We start from the raw sequence: 24,190 nt of genomic DNA, 5'->3' as shown, positions 1-24,190 counted from the left end.
ATTTACCATATGCCATTGAAATAAAAACTTTATATATATATGCATATGCATATACACACACATATATAGCACCCTATTTAATCTTTACAACAACTCTATGTGATAAATATTAACTATTATTCCCACTCTACCAATGAAATAATTGAGTCTTAGGATGGTTAAGAAGACTGCCAACAGTCACACAGTCACAAAATTCACAAATAACACAGCTGGAATGTGAATGTGGGTTAACCTGAGTGCTTGATTTGGACGTGCTAAGGAAGCAACCAGATTGGGAACCTGGATGTTCTGAAAAGTATGCAGAAAATTCAGCCAAACAACCAGATATTTTTCAAATGACTGACTAGTAGCTGCTTGCTTGATTCAATCCCCTCTCGTGTAGAATTTTCTTATCCTTTATCCCTTCATAGCCTTCGTCTTGGCTTTCAAATGTAATCAGAGAAATAAGAGAACAATGCCGTTATACTTGTAATAGCCACTTAAGGTAAACTCGTAATTTGTGTTACCGAGGAGAAAATGGAACTTTAAAATAGAATCTTCTCAAGGTCACGTGGGTGGCCAGTGACCGAACTAAGACCTGAGCCCTGATTCCAAGCCCCTTTCTACTGCAGTGTGCTACTTCCTCTAAAGTTGTGATCACAAATGGCCCCCATTCTCAGGGTCAGACACCTCTGTTTCTCCAGTTCCCAAGTTTTCGTTTGAAAGTAATACCGTCTCCACTGTGCTGAAAGCTGATACCACCCTCTCCCAAATGGGAGAATTAAATTCATTACTAATGCTTAAAACCCAATTCAGGTATGCTCAGCTACCAACCCAGGCGCTGAAGTGAGACACCTATAATCATCTCTTTATTGTTTGCTCATTTTATGAGGGCCCTCCCCTCCCTCCACCCCCCTCCCTGCCTGCCATCAGGAATTCACATCGCGGAGGCTCCTTTGCGGCAGCATGGGCAAGCATCTCAATTTCCAAACATCTGGCTGGTTTCAATCAATGAGGCTCTAAACACGCCACTCCTGGGGCTACAGTGGTAGTGGCGGGATAGCTGGATTCAGGACGCAGATCTAGTAATAAGCAATACAAGTAATAAGCTCTGAATTCTTTTGTTCATGAAAAACCTAGATCTATACTACCAGGGCTGGGCTGGAAGGAGGTAAAAGTGAAAACAAAGCCTTACTCAGTCTAACAGAGCTGACAAGCAAGCTTAGTGAAGTGGGGAATGTCTGCTACTTTCCTGAAAGCCAAAATTCTACTTAGTGACTTCAGGAGAAGAGAATCTCAACAGATTTGCAGAGAATCAGGGTAGGAATTGGATGCCCAAAGCAGGGGAAACAGGTCTTTTCTATGAGAGGGAATGACACTAAATTCTTTTGTTTGAATAGTGCTTTGTAGTTAATAGAATGGTAACATCCATGTGGAGAGAAGGTCATGGACAGGGACACTATGGCCAAACTGCTGGGTTCATATGCAGCTCTTCCCAATTATAAGCTGAGTGAACTTGGGCAAGTCACTTACCTGTTGGCTATCTTATTTTCCTGAGAGTGGTAAATACTATGACTACTTTAGGATTTTTGTTATTGATTTAAGAGAGAGAGAGAGAGAGAGAGCGCCCACACGCACATGAGTGAGTGTGCATGCGTGTGCATGCACGAGCAGGGTAGAGGGAGGAGCAGAGGGAGAGGGAAAGACTCCTTGAGCAGACTCTCTGCTGAGTGGGGGCCCCTGTCCCGCTACTGGATCTCACAACCCTGAGACCTTGACCTGAGCTGAAATCAAACGTCTAGTGCTTAACAGACTGAGCCACCCAGGTGCCCCTACTGATAGGACTTTTGTAAGGGTTAAGTAAGATAACACAAACAAAGTGTTTAGAGCATGCTCATTACATAGTAAATTCTACATAAGTATTTGCTGTTATTGTTTTATTTGTTCTTTATAAATGTCTTGCAATGAAGGTAGAGTAGACATTATCAGCCTTGGAAAAAATAGCTCAACGTGATCAAGAAGTTTACCTAAGATTATGCCAGTAGTAGGATACAGAGCTAGGTCCCAAACCCACTTCCATGCTTTTGCTCAGTCCTTCATACATCCATTTCTTTATTACTTTGTTGACTATGAATGAATCAGCCACTCTGTTAGGTACCCAAAGACGAATCTTGACATAGATATTTCCTAAAATATATCAGAGGCTAATGATTTCTACAAACACCTGATGAAGGTACTGCTTGGGGAAAGCTGGAAGTGAGTTTGGGGGTGGGTTTCAGTTGTTACTATTTACTAATAGTTTGTCAGTCTTCAGGGCCTACGAGCTGTGAGTGTATACTAAAAATCAGCTCTCTGGTGAATTTTTAAAAAGAGTTTATTAAATGCTTATTACATTTTTAACACTGTTCTAGGCACTATGGAAACCAGTGAGTAAGCCAGACAAAGCTAACCCTCTCCTAGAACTTTTATTTCAGTGGAGTGACAGATAATTTAAAAAAAATGCAATAATTTAAAATAGTACAATATCCTATTAAGGTTGGGAATAGTGATATTACTACTACTACTAAAATGGTAATGGTGATAATTATAGTCAATGAGAGAGAGATAACTATGTAATAAGCAGGAATTCATTCTTCATGTACTTATCACAAATCTTGTGCCACGGAGCACCTATTCAGAGCTCCTAGATCAGCTTTATGTTGGCTCTGCTTTGGAAAACATCGCTCTTCATTTCAAGCAAACAGTCTTCAGGTGTGGCTTCCAGCACGTCTGTCCCTAACATTGGCAGGGCCCAGGACAAGAGTACTATAGAGGCGCACATACCATGTGTCTAAACATTTAAATGTTACACACCAAGTTAATAAACTTTTAAATCTATCTGCCTGCCTTGATGAATATGTCCTAACAATCTAGAAGGCCAGGTTTGGGTTTAGAATTCTCATGATCTTAGATTTTTGCTCTGGAAGGTAGTGGCCTGGGGAGAATTAGCTCCTGAAAACCATCCTTTTCCTTGTCCCATCTCCACAAACAGTAAGTGGCTTCATAAGAAAGATGTGGACTGTGGCCGCAAACAGCCATCCCTTGAACACCACTTAGCCTGGGTCTCGGGAAGTATGTTCCAGAAATCCCGGAGTTCTGGGTACCCAGCAAAAAAACGTACAGATACAATGACTCAGTTATTTTCACTCACTTCCAACTCTGCGTGATTCGGTTTCCAGTGCTGGAATTTGGATGATAGGAAAACCTACAAAATATTGATATTATGCTCTCCGTGTACAAGACGTTTTGTCTAGAAAGAAGTGTGTCTTGGGGGGAACTTCTAGACGGTGGCATAGGAAACATATAGAATTGAGAAATACAAAGAAGCATCTTGGCAATAATAATATTAATTGATCACATAAGTTTCTAGAATCCAAACAAGTGTCAAAGCCTCAGAGCAGGGAAGAGCAACCATGTTTGGAATTATGAGCGAAACATTTCCTTTCCTTGGACTGCAGATTCCCATGTGAAAACTGCAAGTTTTAGATTCTAAGTTCCTTTCTAGCACATTCTTCTATGATTTTATGATGTGATCTTCAGGGGATTTTCTCTTGAATGGAAAGCAGGGGTATTTATTAAGGGGAAGGGACTACACAATGAGATGTTTACCAAGAACAGTAATTATATATTATGGTCCAGTTCTTTACAGCTCACTTCAAAGGTTTTTGAATGTATTATCTCGCTGAATTTTCATTCCCAGCCTGCAGTGCTGGTATTTTTTCCCCCTCCATTTGCCACTGAAGAAAATGATCAGTGAATTACCCACGATCTCTCAGCATCTGATTGACAGAGCCAGGTCTCAAGTCCATCTTACAGCCTTCAATTGTAAGGCGAGTGCAGGTTTTTAAACCATTGCATTTGGGAGAAATGGTCTTGCAGGTGTGAAATCCATTCTTTCTGAAGGAAGAGAGGGATAAAACCCAGCAAGCATAGACCCATCTCTTATGACTCATCAGTCAACTTAAAGAGAACCTTTATTGCAGTCAGGAAAGCATTATTGCAGCTGCTACCAGGCCGACACACATGAGGCACATGCCCTCATAGCAGCATTGTCTCGCTCTGCCCCAGACACCGGGCTCTGGAATAATGCAGCCAGTGGGACACCTTCCCTGCACATATGTTGTAAAATGCTTAAAAGCTGAGAGCGTGCCTCCGAGTTCCGCTTCTGTTTCCATCCCTTCGCCAGATTGTGTGTGCAGCCTGGCCCGTTGCCCGTGGCAGTCTACCTGCCACGATGGGAAAGACGGTCTAGATGGAGAAGAAAAGGAAGCACTGTTGTACGGAGCGCTCCCCTGGGTGCGTGCTCTCAGAGATGCTCCCAGAGATTCGTGCCAGGTGGAGAACACCAAATACTCCAGCAAATTAGCATGCAAGGTGAGTGGTGAGAATGGAGGAGGGGCAGGGGCGGTGGTGGGAAGCATGAACCATGTGAAGCATCACCAAGAAAGCAGAACCAGACTTCTGGATCACTGAGAATGCGTCAGATGCAAGACAGTAAGTCAGAACAGGAGGAGGGACGCCTACCAAGGGAATCAGGGAGACACCCATCTTAGGGTTAAGGTCATGTTTGGGCCCCTCCACCAATGACAGCGGCTGGCTGTGACGTATCTGTGTCCCCATCACACTGCATCTTGGAGGTCGGTGCACGTGGATCAGTCTTCTGGACTCTGCTCCTTCCCTGGGGTCTGGATGACCATGGGTCACTTGATTAAATGCTGAAGTCTTTGTTTGTCTAGAAAAAAGGGGGGGGCGGATGATGAGACCGACCACTAGGTTTTCTTTGTGATTAATGTGTCACGTGTGAAACGCAGTCTGGCTTAGGTCAGTGTTTGGAACGTCGTAGGTGTTAACTGCACTACATTAGCTGCATAATCAGAAGCACCATCATTAATTTGTCTTTCCATCTTCAGTGAGTGTTGGATGCACTTGTTAAAAATGTTTACAATCAGAAGTAGTGGGGAAGAATTTACACACTCATTTCAAGCATAAACTTCAGTGAGTTTTGGTTAAGTCTACACGTACACATGGTCACCACTACAGTGAACATAGAGGGGTTCTCATATCCTAAAATGTTACGCTGTCCCTGCCTGACCACAGCCCCTCAACACCAGTGAGGCAGCTACCCATCTGCCTCCTGTCACTGTGGTGTATTATACATTTGTTATTTCCTTTTTTTTCTTTTTGCTTATTTCTGGTTTAATTTACTCTTTTTAAATCTCTCATATGTGCATTTAGATAATTGACTTCAGTGCTTTCTTCGAAGACTACCATTTAAAGCTAATATTTTTCCCTTAGAGCACTGCTTTAGTTGTCTTTCAAAATTTGTTGTTTTAATTTTCATCTAGTTTAAAATAACATAATTCCCCTTTTCATTTATTCTTCGATCTATGATTTAGTAATGCACTGTTTATTTCTCAAACACATGAGAATTTTTTTAATATTTTATTTTAGTTCCAGTTAATAGTGTAATATTAGTTGCAGGTATATAACAGAGTGACTCAGAACTTCCACACACCACCTGGTGCTCATCAGGACAAGTGCACTCCTTAACCTGCATCACCTATTTCTCTTGCCATCCCCACCCCCCCTCTGATGACCGTCAGTTTGTCCTCATAGTTAACTATGAGGTCCACTTCTTGGTTTGTCATTCTTTATTTTTTCCCCCTTTTCTCATTGCTTTGTTTCTTAAATTCTACATATGAGTGAAATCATAAGGTATTTGTCTTTCTCTGACTGACTTATTTCACTTAGCATAATACCCTCCAGCTCCAACTGTGTTATTGCAAATGGCAAAATTTCATTCTTTTTGATGGCTGAGTGATGTTCCATTGTGTGTGTGTGTGTGTGTGTGTGTGTGTGTGTGTGTGTGACACATAGCACATCTTCTTTATCCTTCATCAGTTGATGGGCATTTGAGCTATTTCCATAATTTGGCTATTGTTGATGCTGCTGCTGTAAACATCAGGATATAGGTATCTCCTGAGGCAAGGGAAACAAAAGCAAAAATAAACTATTGGGACTTCATCAAAATAAAAAGCTTCTGCACAGTGAAGGAAACCATCAACAAAACTAAAAGGCAACCTAGGTAATAGAAGAAGATATTTGCAAATGACATATCTGATTAAGGGTTAGTATCCAACATATATAAAGAATTTATAAAACTCAACATCCCAAAATGAATAATCCAATTGAAAAATGGGAATTTTCAAGATATCTTTTTGACAGTGGTTTCTATTTTAATTCTGTTGCTGCCCTGGCCTCTTTGACCTGCAGGATCAGTCTTATCAACTGAGTGAGAATGCCGTGTTGTCTTTGGGTGTTCTTCCTTATACTGCATTCTGGAAGGTACATCCAACTAAAAACTGGGAGCAGTTGGAAAGCTCAGATATTTTGTCTCGCTCCTCATGGGGATCACAGTCCTCTGTTGCTGATTGGATTAAGCTACTTATTGTTTGTCAGATGGAAATAATTGTCCGAGAGGTCAAAGGAGCTCTAAAAATCTTCAGCATGATGCATATGATCCAGTTGAGTGCTTAGCACATAGTGCAGGCTCCACAAAGATGAAACATTGAATCTGAATAAGAAAATATCATTTAGGGGCACCTGGGTGGATCATTTGGTTAAGCATCTGCCCTCAGCTCAGGTCATGATCCCAGGGTCATGGGATTGAGCCCCGTATCGGCTCCCTGCTGAGAGGAGGGAGCTCTCCCTCTCTCCCTCTCTGCCGCTTCCCCTGCTTGTGCTTACTCTCTGTCAAATAAATAAATAAATAAATAAATAAATAAATAAATAAATAAAATCTTTAAAAAATACATCATTTAGAACTTATATATGGCATCCAACTCCCTTATCTTCAAGGCCAAGAAAACCCAGTTGTCCAAGTTCATCAGAGAGTTGTAGGATCAGAACTATAGAACAGGTGTCTTGATCTCTGTACTCTAAGGGGCACTCTAATAAAGGAAATCTCTTCTCTCTCTAGAAGGTTATGGGGAATTAGGCACTCCAACAGCTACACTCATAAAGTTAAAGAAATGTGTGATCTGGAAAAGTCTTAGTTATGAAGCCTCTAAAAGGGGTATCCCCTCCTCATCGAATGTCAGTGCTAATGCAGAGGAGACTGCCTAAACCTGAGCCTAGTGACTTTTCCTTTCAAGCCTCTGCTGCCACAGGGTTGAGGAATAGAATGTAGGTCTTAGAGTAAAGCATTCTGGGATCCACATCTCATTTACTAACTATTCAACCAGTACAAATAGCTGATCTTCTGCAAGCTCTGATTGCCTTCCACCTGATAAGGAACACACTCATCCCTCAAGATTTTTATGTAAATACAGCACAGAGAATATACCTTATAAATGGCAATGACCCCACTAACTGGCCTCCCAATGAAAAACAGGCACAGGATGATGTTGAGATAGGTGGCCAGTTTAATATAATGGTAAAAATTAGGAGTCAGACAGATGTGGATTTGAATCCCAGTTCTGCCACTTGCAACACCGTCCCATGGGGAAGTTGCTTAACCTCTGCACAGAAGTCAGAATTGACTGGGTTATGCCCTGTAGTGGATACAGAGATGCATTTCCCAGATCCCTTTTCAGGACTGAAGACCCAGGTTTCCAGCTGCTGGGAATATTCACAGCTGATGGCTCTCAGCTCACTTCTCTCCAGGATTTGCCCTTGGCTGAAAGTCACCTCACCCAACATCACAGCTTCCTCTCTGGAACAGCTTTGATTCAATGACTAATTGGTTCAAAGACATAAGGGCCTGGCCCTCTGTCTCCCATGTGGGACAGCTTAGTGGCCATCACACCTTCAGAGCTTCTGGTGGAACCAGCTGTGCTCTTGTGGTGACTGTACCAAAGCCCACCTTCTCTAACTGCCCAGGTCTGCTTCTTTTCTTTGTCCCCCAGCTGTCTTTGGAGAGCATTCCCCAACAAATGTTCCACGTGTCTGGCTCAGTCTCAGACTATCTTTCCAAGAAAGTGACCGCCAAATGCAAATGACCCCCAAATCTGACTGGCTAAACAAAAGTATTTATCTACATAGTTCAGCAGAGCACTTTTCTCCCCTTGGTCCCTTGGTGACTTAGGCTGATCAGATTCTGCTTTTGCCCCATGGCATCTGAACAAGCAGACTCTAGTTGTAAGTCCCTGCACAGCTGAAAGAGCATGCACCAGCTCCTCTCTGCACTGGCTTGAGGGGACCCATGACTCTGCCGCACAGACCCTGGACACACCCATAACAAAAGCAGACACCGAGGCGAGGTGGACCAATGCAAGGTGGACCAATGCACAAAAGCGCTTCACGAGTCAGGCTGAGACATGAGACCGTTCCAGGGTACCAGATGTCATAAATTGGTAGGAGCAGAGGGTCGAGGGACTGTTTTCCTTTTAATTTTTTAGATATTTATTTTTGCCACATTTGGTTATTTTTCTAACATTACCGTGAATTGTGCCCTATTTTCATGTCCATCTAAGTAATTACTTATTCTTTAAGGAAATATCTGCACGTTTATGAAAGTACTGTGAAGAGAAGACCAGAATTACTCTGTGAAGGTAGGGCATAAAAAATAGATACATAACATAAAAATAGTATGTTCTAACTAGAAAATCTTTCCTGCTACAAAACTCTGAGCTTGAAGCATATTCCCTGTTGAAAATGCTGCTTTGCAAATAACAGAGAGGTTAAGGTAGCACTAGCATGCGCCTGGTGCTTTCTTCCTAGCGACTGGGAGGATTGAAAGGGGAGTGATGGTCTCACTGTGTTAGGTCATATCCGTGTGCCTGTCCATTCTTGTACTCCCCTAACAGCAGCACCCCACATTTTAAGAAGCACAAAACCAGGGATCTGGACTGGTTTCCACATATTGCATCTTTTTTTTTTAAGTATAGAGTTTTCTTTTCTCCTAGTTTTGTTGAGATATAATTGAAATATAACATCACATAAATTAAAGATATACATTGGGATGATGTGATATGCATATACATTGCAAAATGATTACTGCAATAAAGTTAGTTAACACCTCAGTGGCCTCACGTAATTGCCTTTGTTTTGGGGTGTATGTGGTGAGAACATTTAAGACTCTGAGAAACTTGCAAATGTGTAATTAAGTATTGTTAACTACAGCCACCATGCTATGCATTAGATCTCCAGTACTTACTCAATCTCATGGTTGAAAGTTCATACCCTCTGGCCAACCTCTCTCTTTCCCCAACCACCACAACCACCATTTTACTTTGTTTCTAGGAGCTCATCTTTTTTTAAGATTCCACATGAGAGTGAGATATGAAATATTTGTCTTTTTACTCTCTGACTTATTTCATTTACCATAATGCCCTCCAGGTTTATCCATGTGCTGCATGCAAATGGCAAGAGTTCCTTCTTTCTCACAGCTGCATGATTTCCAGTGTGTGTGTGTGTGTGTGCATGCGTGCATGCATGTACCACATTTTCCTTATCCATTCTTTTATTTGTGGATACTTAGGTTGTTTCCATGTTTTGGCTTTTGTGAATAATACTGCAATGAACCTGGGAGTGCATCCAGCGTCCGAAGGAAATGAAATCACGATCTTGAAGAGGTATCTGTACCTCCATGCGTAGTGCAACATTATCCACATCTATTACAGTTTGAACTTCGCCGCAAAACTGGTGCTTTATAGGGGTGAACAGACAGAAGCAATAGATTCTAATGAACTTGGATCTGAGGCCACAGAATATCGTTAACATCATCAGCACCTACTTCACCCAGAGCAAACTCTGAAAGCTTGCTAGAAACTGCACAGAATATATCCTGCTCTCTGAGCACTTCATGTTTGCTGTCTTTTTCCTATGCTGGGTCTGCCCTCATCTCACCCCTTAATCTTTATTACATTTTTGTTCATTTCTCCCTCACCTCCACCCCTCCCCCCATTCCAAGTCAGCATCTCAATTTGCCCTGCCGTGCTTTGCATTTGGCTTAGGAGCCTGGGTCCTACCCTCTGCTTGGGGCTAATACTGATTCAGCATTCCCTTCAAATATGTATGCAAGGATGTGTCCCGAACACTCAAGAGATCAAAAACTTTTGTCTCAAGAGAGACAAAAAAAAAAAAAAAAAAAAAGAAAAGTCAGTGGGCTTTATACAGCTTTGTACAGTTTAGAAAGCTACTACATGTGTGTATAGAAAAGATGCTGTATCAGCAGGGAGGAATAAAAAAAAATCCCTTAATGGAGAAATCTAATACAAATTAAGTGATGTTATCTTACCCTTCCAGGCATTTAAGGAACTTGGTTTTCAGGAGGATGATACGTTTTGGACATGAAATGAAGTACACTTTCCTCCCTGGCTAACACTGCCCTGTTTTGAACTTTTCTGTGCAGAGCTCAGCATGAAGACAGCTACTGAGGTAAGTAAGGGTGAGGTGCCCACACCACTCACCACCAGCTTGTGATCCATTATTAAAACCAATGGCTTAATATAAGTCCCAGGACAATACATTCTATTGAGAACCAGTTCAAAGGCAGGGATTTTGAGGACTACTATGAGCAAGAGGATGATACGATAAAAGGCAAGGAACAGAAAAGAAAAGAGAGGAGAGGATGGAGATATGAAGAGGAGAGAGAAGAGGAGTAGAGAGAAAAAGAGAGGAAATGGAAAATGAATATGCAGTTGCTCTAGTCAGATTGTCTCAGGGCATTCAGGGCATCATGAGGTTAAGACCATGACTGCATAGTTCATTGACTTTTCTTCAATGGTTAGAGCAGTGCCTTACACAAAACAGGTGATTGAGAATGAGTGACATGTATGTCATTTTCTGACGAATGAGAGAATGACATGTATGTGAATCGTATTTTACAAAAATGTGATTATATTGTACCTGGAATGTTGCAACCTAATCTTTCCCATTAATAACATACTGGGTACATTCTGCTGTATTAATAAATGAACATTTACACAGTTCTTTAGGGACTTCAGAGTGGTCTATGTTTTGCCTCCCTGGACATATGATACTTTATTAAGGCAATCCTTCATTGATGTATATTAGAGTTGTTTCCATTTTTCATTATTACAAACAATATTGCACTAAATATTTTTGAAAATACCTTAGTTGTTTTCTGATTATTTGCTTGGGAAAAATTCCTAGAAGTAAAATTGTAGGATATAAATCATATACTTTTATGGCATTTAATTTATATTTCCAAATAGCCTTTCAGGAAGATTAGCCCAATTTACTTTTCCACCAGATGCATATGAAAATAGATGTTCTCAACACTTTTGATAAAGAAATAGGCATTGCTCATCTATTAAAATATGCATTTCTATGCCTCTCTTAATATAAAAATTTCTTTTCAATCTGTTATACTTTGTTCTTTCCTTTTTTCTTGGTATTTGCATTTCTTTTTTTTTTTGGTGGTTCTTTTTGCATCCTTTGACCTTCCTAAATCCACCTCTGTTTGTTTCTTTACTGATTTTTAAGAGCTCTCTCTTTATTGAGAACATTAATCCTTATGCTATCATATATATTAGAAATATTTTCCCTTCTTTCTGTCCTTTGCTTTTTAGTTCTGTGTAGAACAGTGATCATGGTGGAAATTGATGCTGCTGGTGCTCTTAGGTTTGGTATTGCTGTTGGTAATGTTGTTTTCTGTTGGTGGCGGTACTGGTGGTGTTGTAGATTTTAGCACTGATGATGCGGTTGTGTCATTTCACCATATGAAAGTTTAAATTCAGCCACTAGCATATCGTGCTTTAGTTTCTGCCTTTGGTGCCATTAAAAAAAAAAAATTTTTTTTTAAAAAAGACCATTGCTATGGGGGATGCCTGGGTGGCTCAGTGGTTGAGCATTTGCCTTTGGCTCAGGGCTTTATCCTGGTCCAGGGATAGATTTCTGCATCAGGCTCCCTGCAATGTGCTTGCTTCTCCCTCTGCTTGTGTTTCTGCTTCTCTCTTTGTGTCTCATGAATAAGTGAATAAAATCATTTTTTAAAAAAAGATCATTGCTTTGGTAAAACTATATATATATATAGGTAAAGCTATATATATATATATATATATATATATATATATATATATATATATTTGGGTCACCTGGGTGTCTCTTGATTTCGGCTTAGGTCATGATCTCAGGGTCATGGGATCAGTCCTGAGTTAGAAAAACATGTTTTGTTCTAGTGCTTTTATGGTCATTGACACACATACACTCTCATGTGTTTTAATATTAATCTGTCTGGAATAAATTTTATATAAAGTGCATAGTAGTGTCAAGGATCAGGAGATCATCATTCACTATCTCACACTATCTCAGATTGTGAGAAAACACTGAATTTATTGCTCCTAATCAGGGAGATGTATGCTGCTGTGTTGTGGTGGACCCAACAGAGAGGGCAGTGCATCTTACAGGGTTTGGGAAGGTGGGGAAGTGTGTCGTTGAGGGGCTCATGGATTTTTAGAGGTCTAAGTATCCTGACATCTACATAAGGAAGGTTACTTAGGGGAGGCTGCTGTTGATTGACACTCAGAAGTTTGTTTCTTAGAGAGAATCAGTTCCTGATAAGCTGTCTTTCCAAAGCCAGGAGCTTGGAAATGGAATGTCACTAATGGATTGGACTGACAAAGTAGGTCCATTGAGAGGAGTTGTTGATGAATTCAACAGGTTTAAAGGCAGTTCTGATGGTTACCTGTTACTGTGGCTACAGACAAATTGGGCCTTTCCCGTGATTATGGCAACTTTTACAATTTTCAGTGAGGATATAATTTTTTTCCCTAAGTGATGAAAAAAGGGAAAGAGATTATGTTTTAATCTGTTTATTTCTTTACAATGTGAGTTCTTGGAGGTTAGGAACCTCAGTTCCTCTGTTCTTTACTCCCAACCCTGGGACTCTGAGTTTAATGAGTTGAACTCTGAGGACCAGGGTCTCAAGTGCCTGCCTAGGCTATAACCATATACAGCCATTTAAAAGCAACCCAAATAGGCTTTTTATTTATTCATTGTTTTTTAGGAGGGAGGGAGGGGCAGAGGGAGAGACGAGATGTTAAGCAGACTCCTGACTGAATGTGAAGCCCAGTGCAGGGCTCAGTCTCACACCCCTGAGATCACAACCTGAGCCAAAATCAAGAGCCAGATGCTTAACCGACTAAGCCACCCAGGCACCCCTATACAGCAGTTTAAGTGGTCATGGATTCATATGATTTTGATATATTTTGATTTTGATTTTTGGCACTGGGAAGATCAAAAATCATCTTTACCCACTGCTTCACATTGCCAGGGCCACTCATATTTATTATATTTGAGAAGGCAGGCATAATTGATAGGAATCAGAAACATTAATACAAATGCTGTCCATCAGCATAACAGCCAATATTAATTAGTACTCACCACGGCTTTCAGTTAAGTCCTTTACATGGGCTGCTTCATGAGATCATCACAATAATCATCGAGAAACTTCTTATGCCTGCCTTATTAGATAAGGAGTTGAGGTTCAGAGAAACAATCAATGAGTCAGATGGGACTGGCATGAGGGAGGGATAGAACTAGTATTTACTTAACATTACATAACACAGTTCTTCAAAATATGTAGAATTGACTTTCAATTTGGATTATTTCCTATTGACCTTCTATAAATGAGAACTCAAATTTAGAGAATGCCAGGGACCTAATGTTAACTGGCACTATGTTCCAGGCGCCAGTACATCCATAACAGAATTTAATCTTCTCAATTGCCGTGCCTGGTGGCTGTTATCACCATTCACTTTTTATAGGACCTGAGGCCCAGAGAGATAGAGCAAATTGCCAAAGATCCACAGTTGGTAAGTGGCTGAGCCAGGATTTTAAACATGATGATGCTGTTTAGTTGCAGGGACTCAATTATGTTGTCCTGTGTCTAAAGCAAAGTGATCTGATGGTGTACTCTCACATTCCACAAACCGATTTAATTACAAGCTGTCTTGGTTAAGAGAATTATAAGAAGTGAGTCCAAAAATCTTATTCTCTTTCTTTTCAGAAATTTAACCTGTAATCCGAGTTTGGCTAATTCAAGCAAGTTTTGTGAGTAATCTGAAATCCACTTCTGTGCAACCCAATCCCTCATAGTGTTGCTTGATTCCTATAAAGAGGGTAATGGCTTTTCCAATTCAGTGTTAGATTATTTCCTGACTCTCTCATGATCGTGGTGGTGTGGTACTCAATCACTGGATATTAAAGCAGAAGGAGTTTGCGATGAGTCTGCATGAGCAGCCCAAGCTAGGGAGGACAGGAACAATGCCATTAGCAGAGTCTTCCCACGAGAAGAAGCAGAAAGCCTTGTGGCTCTGGGGGTTTCCCACATTCCCATTTCAGTCCCCCAAGTAATCACTGATGGACTCTTGATGACCATAGAGTTTATTTCAATAAATGCCATACGTTGCTAGTTGGCATATGCAATCAAGAATATGACACTAAAAAGTAGTCGAATAATGTCATGGTGGTCACTAATTTCAGCTAACCTTTTACTATGAAATTCCTGTACTTTGTGGGATTTCACTTACTCTTTGGCAAAATTAAATAAGTCTAATTCTCATGAGGTCTTTTAGAAGAAAGGTATCAGTTAATTTTAGGCAGACAAACAAATGAAAATATCATTAGTGGTAAGTATAAGCTTTCTATCTCAAAGTGATTACAGAATGGCTTTTGTTTTCCACCGAGACTCTATCACCTAGCAAACTCAAGACATATTTGTTGAATGAAAGAATGAAAGAATCAATGAGGGTCAGGTAGTCTGAGTCCTTTCCAGAATCAGTAGGTCTCTTATCTTTGGGGAAGCTTGACATTTTCATCTTTCAGACACTACCAAGTGAAGGGAAACAAAGATGAACAAATTTCTACACTCTCAGGTCTTAGACTTCAGTGGTATAGGCGTGTAAACAAGTAATATAGATAGTAATTCTTTTTGGTAGACATAAAGAAGTTGCAGGGTGGAGGAAATAAATGCCTCATTGCCTGAGAACTGAGTTGGAGAACCTTCTTGGAAGAAGTGGTATTGAAGTTAAGTATTATTACAAGGAGAGTTGAAATAGAATGGTTCTTCAAGCCAGTGAGGAGTCCTGGAAATAAGGAGAATTAGAAGGATATATCAAGAAGCAAATAGGAAAGGGAGTTGGGTTTTGGTGAGGGGAAGGGCTTTATATAACGCCAAGAAAAGATGTTATCTACCTTTAACATACAAATCATTTGTTTATTGAGTGAGATTATACATGCATCTTTCTGATAAGCACTGAGGATACTGAGAGTCAAAGTGATGTATCTAGTCTCTGCACAAAGATTCACATAGTCCAGGATGGAGGAAAACCTATTAAACCTGTAATTCCAGTTGATGGTGGTGAGGACCATGGTAAAGAAGTACAGGGGCTTTGGGGGCACAGAGCTTAGTGGATTTTTGGGGAAAGGGTTAAATAGGTAAAAAGCTGGGACTTGGGGAGGATAATTAGGAGCCAGCTAAACAGATGAGATAGTATAAAGAGGGAGAAAATGTTGAAGAATGTTCAAGAAATTAGAAGATCAGTCTACTAGATCTTAGGCTTCAGAGCAGATGTGAGAGAGAGGAGGCTGAAGAGATGAGATGGTTAGATCATCAAAGGTATTACTAGTCACATACCAAGCGATAGTGAATAGTACAAAGAGCTATAGATGTCAAGGGATCCACTGAAGGGCATTGAGCAGGGAGAGAAAAGAAATGCACTTTCATCTTTTAGAGTGGCTGCATCTTTTTGATCTAGCTTCAGGAACTAAATGATGGAAGAGATTGTAGGACAGGGATTCTAGCCTTGGAGAATCAGGAACCTCAGTGTCACTGAGTCAAGGTCCTTCCCTGTTTTCAAAATGTCTTCACATTTACAATCTTCTGCAGTGCCGTGTGGAGGTAAAGGGAGAGCATTTTTATCCCATTGGGCCAAGTAAGAGGCTGCATCTCTGGTTGGTTCAGACAATGGCCAAGGTTAATTAAGTGCCATGTTGGTTTTGTAGCTGAGGCAGCCCCAGACCTCTGGCTTTCTGCCACAGTGCATTGTCTTTTCCCTGTGTTTACTGTGTGGCTTTTCAAAAGCCCATGCAAAACCAAGTATTTCCAAGAAAAGTTGATGCTCTTCTCTATTTCAATCCTCAGAATGACACAATCCTTCATCCCTGACTGCCAGGCTGTTTTTAGCATCACTTCCCTATGTTACCAGTGACAGCAGCTTGTGGAGTGAGAAGGCTGCATATGTGATGTGATGTAAGGAGGCTCTGAAAAGATGCCACTGTCCTTAGAAGTCTTCCCCAATTTGTCTTCCATAATTACAAAACACCTTTGCCTTTATATTTTATCTGATTGGATGATAAAAGCCACCCCTACAAGAGGAGTCAGAGCTCAGCTTTTGTCACTTCCCAGCAAGGCTGGGGATGCTTTCCCACTCATGCCACGGCCCAGACAATCGAAGACTTACAGGCAATCATAGTTTGAATAGTGGAAGCGTTAGAACAGAATACAGGCATCACATTTGATTTCCCCATTTTATAGATGGAAAAATTGAAGATCTGAAAGAGAACATAACAATCCTAAGGTGGCATAGGTTGCTATAGCCTGGGTAACGAGTGTACCCTTAGTGTTCTTTCCCCCAGGCCTTATTGTCCCTAATTACGTGCTAGGGTTATGGTATAGGCAGCACTCAGTATTTGCCAAGCACTGTCCTAAATGGTTTACATACATTCGATCATTAAATCCTCATAAGAACACAGTGTGGGAGGCACTATTATTTTATACATGAAGACACAAAGATATTAAGTGAGTTTCAGAAATCTGCAGAGCTGGCAAATGTCAGAGCTGGGAGATGACCCTTGGGCAGGCTGGCTCCACAGACCAAGCTCTCAACCATGGCAATATGTTACTTTAGGGGAGAAGCTTGGCAGGTGTGTTGGGGGTAGAGAAGACCCAGAAAGGCAAGAGCAGCAAAAAGGAAGGGCATGTCCAAAATACAGTCTGGGCTGATTTATGATTTTGTCAAGAGGCTCTATTCTGTTCTACGTAGTAATGAACCAGCATTGGATTCTCAATATATCCCTGCTCCTGCCTTCGAGAGAGAGCAAAGCTCACGAATTGACAATAGGACTGAACACAGGCCAAATGCATGCCACAGGTGCTGAAAAAAGGATAAGGCAGGCTGAGGGGAGGTTAAGAGAGTTGGAGTGTGCTGATTACAAGAGGCGAGAATTCCAAAAATTTCACTGACACAGCTCACATTGGTGGTAAGTGTAGAGTGTTTTCTTTATTTTTTTATTTTTATTTATTTATGATAGTCACAGAGAGAGAGAGTGAGAGGTGCAGAGACACAGGCAGAGGGAGAAGCAGGCTCCATGCACCGGGAGTCCGACGTGGGATTCGATCCCAGGTCTCCAGGATCACGCCCTGGGCCAAAGGCAGGCGCCAAACCGCTGCGCCACCCAGGGATCCCTGTAGAGTGTTTTCTGCTAGAGTGTGTGATGGCCAGGGGGTACCCCTTCAGGAAGTGTGAGTGTGATGGGGACAGGATCAGAGATTTGTCCAGCCAGGAATGGTCCAGGAATTGTGCATGCTTCAGAGGGGGAAAAGAAGACTTAGAAGATGTCAGGCTCATCCCATGACCTTGAACAGCCAAGCAGTCAAAGAATAAATGCTTCCTGCCCGACTCCAGCAGGACCAAGACAGCATACATCACTCTGATCATTGGAAACTGTCACACAAAATAGAATGGGATGAATCACAAAATAGTAAAGTAGCCAAGTTCCATGTCTGTTGGTGTAATCAGCAGAAGTTAGATAAAAATCTCCCAAGAATTATTTCAGGGACAGGAATGCTGAGATGGAAGAGATGAGAAAGTAAGTTTGTCTAATGCGATCACCTAGTTTTCCTGAAACTTTCAGAATTTGGGGAATCTTTTGCCAGCATGACGTATTCAAAATTGTATTCCAGTTATGGGTTGTATATTGCTGCAAACCAAAGATGCCTAGTAAACAGAAGCTTTGCTTTCCAGCATGGAAAACATGATGTCTAGCTTCATGTGATTCAGTTAATTAACCACCACTTATTCCTAGACATAAGGCACCTTCTGCAGATGATTGGGTTTCCCTTTAGTGGGTGGCAGGGAAAAAAAGTAGCATAAAGCAAAATACATGTGGCGGCAACTAATGGAATTATTTCTTTTTCTCTTGCTCTGATGTCTTGGGAGTGGAAGCGTCTCTTGTCTATTCTGGTGAATAGAAGCAGACATGAGTTATTATTATGGTCTCTGCCTCATAATTTCTGTGTCACCAAGATGTGCTCTGTTTATTACTGCACTTAGAAAGCTTTGGAATATTAGCCACAGAAAGTCTCTCTCCATGGATTCTATTACCACACTCTTCAGTTGTTCCAGGAAACTGAAACTATAGAATCACATTTCTGGGGAGAAATAGCTCTCAGCCTTGTTCCTTCCTGGTTGTGTGCAGACCACTGGGAGAGTTTTGTTATAGATCATTAAAACAGGAGTGATCCCTGGAGGTCCTCTGGTTTATCTCCCTGTCCTTGCCTGGCATATTTGAGGAATTGAGATCCAGGGAGTGGAGGGGGCTTGTTTGAAATCATAAGAGACAATATAGATTTGGATCTCCAATTTCACATATTCCTAGTTCTGTGAATTTACTCTTCTTAGATCCAGGCAACCTCTTTTGGAAGTTCTAAATGCACATGAGATGGGTAAAGAGTGTAGGTGGTGACCAGTTCACCCAGTGGGCCCGTTTTGTGAGGCATGGAGTACCCTGGTGTCCATCCACAAGGTGGAAATAATGAAGATACCCTGGAGATTTTAAAAATGGGTAAGGCAGGGTAAAAATGGTTCTAATTCTATCAGAGCTCCTTGAGAATGCTATGGCTTCTAAATTTCTTTCCCTTAATAAGAAAGATAAACAGAAGGTCTTCCCAAAATGAGTATAGCGAGCCTTAGTTTTCCTCATTTGTAAAAATGGGACTGGCTTTACAAGAGTTTTGTTAGAATAAAATGAGGTTGGATATATAGAGCTCCTAGCACTGCTTCAGGGGTAGGGGGCCCCTTGGTGCCCTCCTTTCTTTCTGTTTTGAGATGGAGAGTGCTCTCTGCAAGGATTGGTCATGGTGTTGTGGTCTCTGCACAGTGGTAGGGACGGGGCTAGAGGCAAGCTTCTTGGGGGTTGGAGGCCAGCCTTTGATTCTAATCTCTTCATTAAGATTTTTTAAAGTGCTTGATGGAGAGGGATCACATGAAATCATTTATTCCCTTACAGTGGCTCCCCACAGCACTGAAATTAAAGTCAGAATCCTAATCAGGGCCCAGAGGCCTTATGTGTCCAGAGCTCTGGTCATCTCTCTCCTTATGCCTGTCTTTCCACCCTGTTCTTGATGCATGGAGTGAGAACAAAACCAGTGTTCAACAAATATTTGTTAAATAAGTAATCACCACAATTCATGTGTAGACTTAATTAGTAGTAGGGGAATAGTTCATTAAAGTTAAGATTCTTCAGATCATTTGTATACCTGCTAAATTTTTCAATAATTAAAAAAAATAATAGTACCCAATGCTCACAGAGCTCAGTGAAATTAGAATGCTAAAGTACTACTGGATGGTGCATAGCTTGTAATTGTTTTGTGGCTACAATTAGCAATATGTATCAAGAACCACAATAAAGATAATATCCTTTGATCTAATAATGCCACTCATGAGAATTCATCCTCAAGAAAGAAACTAAGTGAAATAAAAGGCCATATTAATAGAGATATTCTTTGCAAATTTCTGTACAGTAACAAAAACATTGAAACATTCAAGCGATCCAACTAAATTATGGTTTCTTCATTGAATGGAATGTTATGAACAATTAAATATAGTAGTGGTAAAGCATTTACAAAATAATGTCTAAAAGGAATATCAAATAGCATCTACACTCTGGTAATAATTATATGAATGTGAATTTATCTGGACAAGAGCAGTGGAGACATATGGAAAATAAAAGTTGTATTAGGTTATGGAATTATGCTAGTTTAAAAAAATAAAATCAAGTATAGGCTCATTATTTTTATCCAAAGTAAATATTCTTTAGAGAGAAATGAATAATACATTAATAAATAAGAAAATGTTATTAGAAACAAGATTGAAGAACTTTTCATTTTTTAGTTTTATGATTTCTATTTGGGAAAAAAAAACTCCTGCTTCTTCCAGCTGGAATGTGAAAGTGAGGAGACGGTTCTTCACATGGGAGATGAATGGTCCTTTTTTGTTCTTTCTATGCCTTTCTCTGTACTTTCCTTTTAACCAAAAATATCCTCTCCCCAAACTTCACTTCTAATTGCTCATTGTTTTCTTCAAGTGCCTACCCTTCAGAAGCATTCTGAAGCCCTCCTCCGTTACTATTCCACTGATTTATTCACAGAAGAAAAAAAAAACCCTTGAATATTCATTTATCCATCCAATCAGCAAAGGCATGAGGCTTCCTTAATCTCTCATGGTCATTTGGAGTTTAAGGTATTCATCCGAGACTTTTAGTCTATCTTTCAAAGACACTGGCAAGAAGGAAAAGTGACAGCAATCTGTTGTTTCTTTATCTTTTTTTCTTGAAATGATAATTTATCCTGGCCATAATTCCTGGTGGAGCATTTGTCTAATTTCAACTATATTTTTCATTATCCCATGAGCTAACGGCTAAGTGGGTTGCCTTTATTGCACTGGATTCGAGCTTTAGCATTTTTCCAATATCTGGTGAAAATATCCATTCATATAAACAGAAACGCCATAATAGCTGCATGTGGAAGTTCTGAGGTAATGTCTCTTTTCTCAAGAAAGTTTCAATTTAGAATTTTCCAGAGTGACCCATGGAGCAGTCTGAGATTCTCCATTCCCATTGGGTCAGATGAACTTAGTGAGAGCAGACAGGGGAGATGTTGAATGGCTGCCATATTCCAATCAGTGCAAGATTTCTAGCCTCTGGTTCACAAAAGGATTCCTAATCACGGATGGGGTAGGAAAATAATAGACGTCCTCTAGGATAAGTGGGCGGGAAGAAAAAAGCAGAATAACATTTCTTGGGTGTCTACAATGTGCCAGATTTATGCACGTGGTTTTTAATATCACTTTTCGTCCCCAGGAAAACAAGGTGGATTTCTCAGGGAGATATTAACCCATTTTCTAGGAGAGAAAACAAGATGAAAACTGTAATAAAGAAAAAGAAAGAAAGAAAGAAAGAAAGAAAGAAAGAAAGAAAGAAAGAAAGAAAGAAAGAAAGAAAGAAAGAAAAAGAAAAAGAAACCTTGGGGCAGAAGCTTAACAAGATTACCCAGCAGATTAAATAATAGAGCTCCTCACCCTGCTTAGATGGTAGTTAATGATGGGGGTGTTTTATGCAAGTGTATGCTTTTTGGAATCAAATGTAGGTTGGGCAAATAGGTAGAAAATGAGATGTTTTATTGAAAAACACAGTCTCATTCATGCAAATCATTTTGTCCTATCCTTTTTACATCACTCCTAAATAGAAATTATAAATCTCTTTAGCTGAAGCTCTTGATTGTCTGAATATCAGGAAGGCTAGATGTATTTGAGAAATAATATTGGGAGTTCCCCAACCAGTGGCTGATGGGAGATGGTGAATGAGTACCCCCAGCTCCCTCACCCTGAAGGAGAAGACTCTGAGGTGTGAATTTTGTGCTGACTCCTACTAGAGTTCCCAGGAGAACTAAGCTCTAGGTCTCCATAGTCGTAACTGGCTTACCAGTACACCCTTTAGAAACTGCCTTCTTTCTTCAATGACTTCGCCATTTCCCTACGAGTATCCACTAGTATTGCCTCTTAAATAAACTACTTGCTCTCAAATCCTTGTCTCAGGATCAGCTTCTGGGTGAACCCAGTCACCTAATTCCATTTGATAGCAAGTACAACCCAAGTAGAGAAGGCAAGCCTGGACTCTGTGAATGGTGGAGCTCAATAAGGCTACCTATCACCCCTGAAAGAATGATTTATATATTGAGAAGTAAAATATGTGTATTCCAATACCACATCTTAAGGTAGACCAGGGTTTGGCAAATGATAGCTCATGGGCTGAATCTGGCCTATTTGATTTTTATGGCCTGTACTCTGACAGCTAAAAATGGTTATGTTTTTAAATGATTGTTATATAGTACTCTACGTTACATAAATTGTCATTTAAGTGATATAAGTTGTTAAATAAGTATCCCAAATATTGTTTCTTGGTCTGTGAAACCTAAAATATTTACTGTCTGGCCCTTTACAGAAAGTTCGCCAACTCCTGAGCTTTCAACTACCTGGAAATCCTGCTGGTCCCTTAAACCCCACATTTGTACTAACCGTATGTCATGGTATTGGACCAGCCAGAGTCCTTGAAAGCAGGGAGTGTTAACCTACAGGATATAAGTACCCCGAAGTATGTCCTGTCCTGAAAACATGGTTGTATTCAGTAAGTGTCCTCTCTTTGGAATTTGATGCAGGCAACATGGAGGGGATAAGTTAGGTGGGGAGCAGCTTAAAGTTTTGAAAGTGATGTATAGGGGAAGCTGTGAGGTAGAATCAGGTTGGAGGACATATTGGGATTTGGGCTAGGCTATTCATACGGAGTCAGAATTGTGAGAGGGCAGGATAAATAAATGTTATGAGGAAGCTGAAACCTTGAAACCATGAGTTAAGTATAAGACTTGATGCAGGGAATGGACATAAAAAGATTGCAACCCAAGGATCTAAGTAAAGCAGCAAGACTTTCTCCATAGCATGCTGTGAATGCCCCGAGGTCGGCCAGGTCTTATTTTTCATTCTAACCCCAGAACTAAATGCTATTCAGATTTATACAATAAAGCTTGATTAACATTTATAAGTTAAATCATTGCATTTGCCTTTTATCCCACGATCTAACAGAACATCTTTTGAGTGGCTTCTGTTGCTTATGTCTTTTTATGACTTTGCACCTTGACTCCACAGTTGTATCAGAAGACCCACAGGCCAAAAGCAACGATGGAAGCACCTTTACAGGCTTCTTCTCACAAATTCTAATGTAGTCATTAGATGTTGAGTGAATATTTGCTTATTGATGCATCAATACATTTAAATATATATGTTTTGCAGGAAGACCCTTGAACAACATACATTTGAACTGCACTGGTCCACTTATATGTGGATTATTCTTGCTAAATGCAATATAGTATTGTAAATATAATTCCTTTATGATTTTCTTAATAACATTTTCCTTTCTCTAGCTTTCTTTATTATATGAATACAATGTATAATACATAGAGCAAACAGAGTATCTGTCAATCTACTGTTCATGTTATCAGCAAGACTTCCAGTCACTAGTAGGCTATTAATACAATTTAGGGGGAGTCAAAAGTTATACCTGGATTTTTAGTGATGTGGGTTGGAGGGGTACCCCTAGCCCCACATTGTTCAAGAGCCAACTGTATATTTATATCAGAACAGTATCTTCAGTAGCATATAGGACCCTTCAGTCATACATATCTAACTCTCTACTTCTACTTGTTCTTCCCTAAAGATGTTATCCGTGTACAATATTTGGTAACTTTACTCATCTTTTCTCATCTCCCTGGGTGGATTATTTTTGCCTTTCAAATTCCCTAAATTGTCTCTGGGACATAGTCTTAGGAAATTACATTCCCTTCAATTCTCAGAGCTAGTATTACAAAAATATTTCTAAAGATATTCCATCATTCCATGAAATAATAATAGGTCATCTGTGAGGCAAAAGTAAAATGCTTTGTTCTTGGGAATCAATACATACAACAATGATTTTTTTTGACAGGTACTTTTATTACTCAATATCTACCTTCTAAAAGTGACTTACCTTTAGACAACACCATTATCCAATATTTCAGTATTATGGTGCAACAGTGTTCTTGAAGCAAAATGGTGTAGTAGAACATGTGTGAGATGCTCTCAGAAGGCAGAGTCAATCTACAAGAAAACTCACATTTATATTTCTGTGGTATTTTGACTATTGCTCAGGGGTATAAAGACTTTTCTAGTAGGTTTCTCTTTTGTGAGTTTCTGTAGGACTTGGTTTTGCATGTGCCAAAAAATGTCAGTGCTCCCTTATGCTCAATCTCATTGCTTCCAACTTATTTAGTCAGATGGTTCTTGGGCACATCCAGTAAAAAGCCAACCACAAAAATGAGCAGTTGCTGTTTATAAAC

The 24,190-nt window shown here is 40.2% G+C and overlaps 1 protein-coding gene across 40 annotated transcripts in view; it reads left to right on the top strand.

Moving 5' to 3' along the window:
* Nucleotides 1-24,190, top strand: part of LOC144283320 (uncharacterized) — a 297,695-nt gene that overhangs the window by 110,027 nt on the left and 163,478 nt on the right. For 34 of the 40 annotated variants that reach the window (XR_013351844.1, XR_013351842.1, XR_013351843.1 and 31 more), the window contains exons 2-4: nt 4,205-4,392; nt 10,267-10,398; nt 13,994-14,037. The gene's annotated coding sequence lies outside the window, so the exon portion shown is untranslated. Of the gene's footprint in view, nt 1-4,204; nt 4,393-8,511; nt 8,571-9,499; nt 9,594-10,266; nt 10,399-13,993; nt 14,038-24,190 lie in introns of all 40 variants that reach the window. The other 6 variants (XM_077847227.1, XM_077847231.1, XM_077847230.1 and 3 more) reach the window with 4 other exon arrangements.

The sequence above is a fragment of the Canis aureus genome, chromosome 14 (assembly GCF_053574225.1).
Source record: "Canis aureus isolate CA01 chromosome 14, VMU_Caureus_v.1.0, whole genome shotgun sequence".
Classification (NCBI taxonomy): Eukaryota; Metazoa; Chordata; class Mammalia; order Carnivora; family Canidae; genus Canis; species Canis aureus.
Note: the sequence above shows the minus strand (reverse complement) of the source record. Positions and strands in the feature narration are given on the sequence as shown.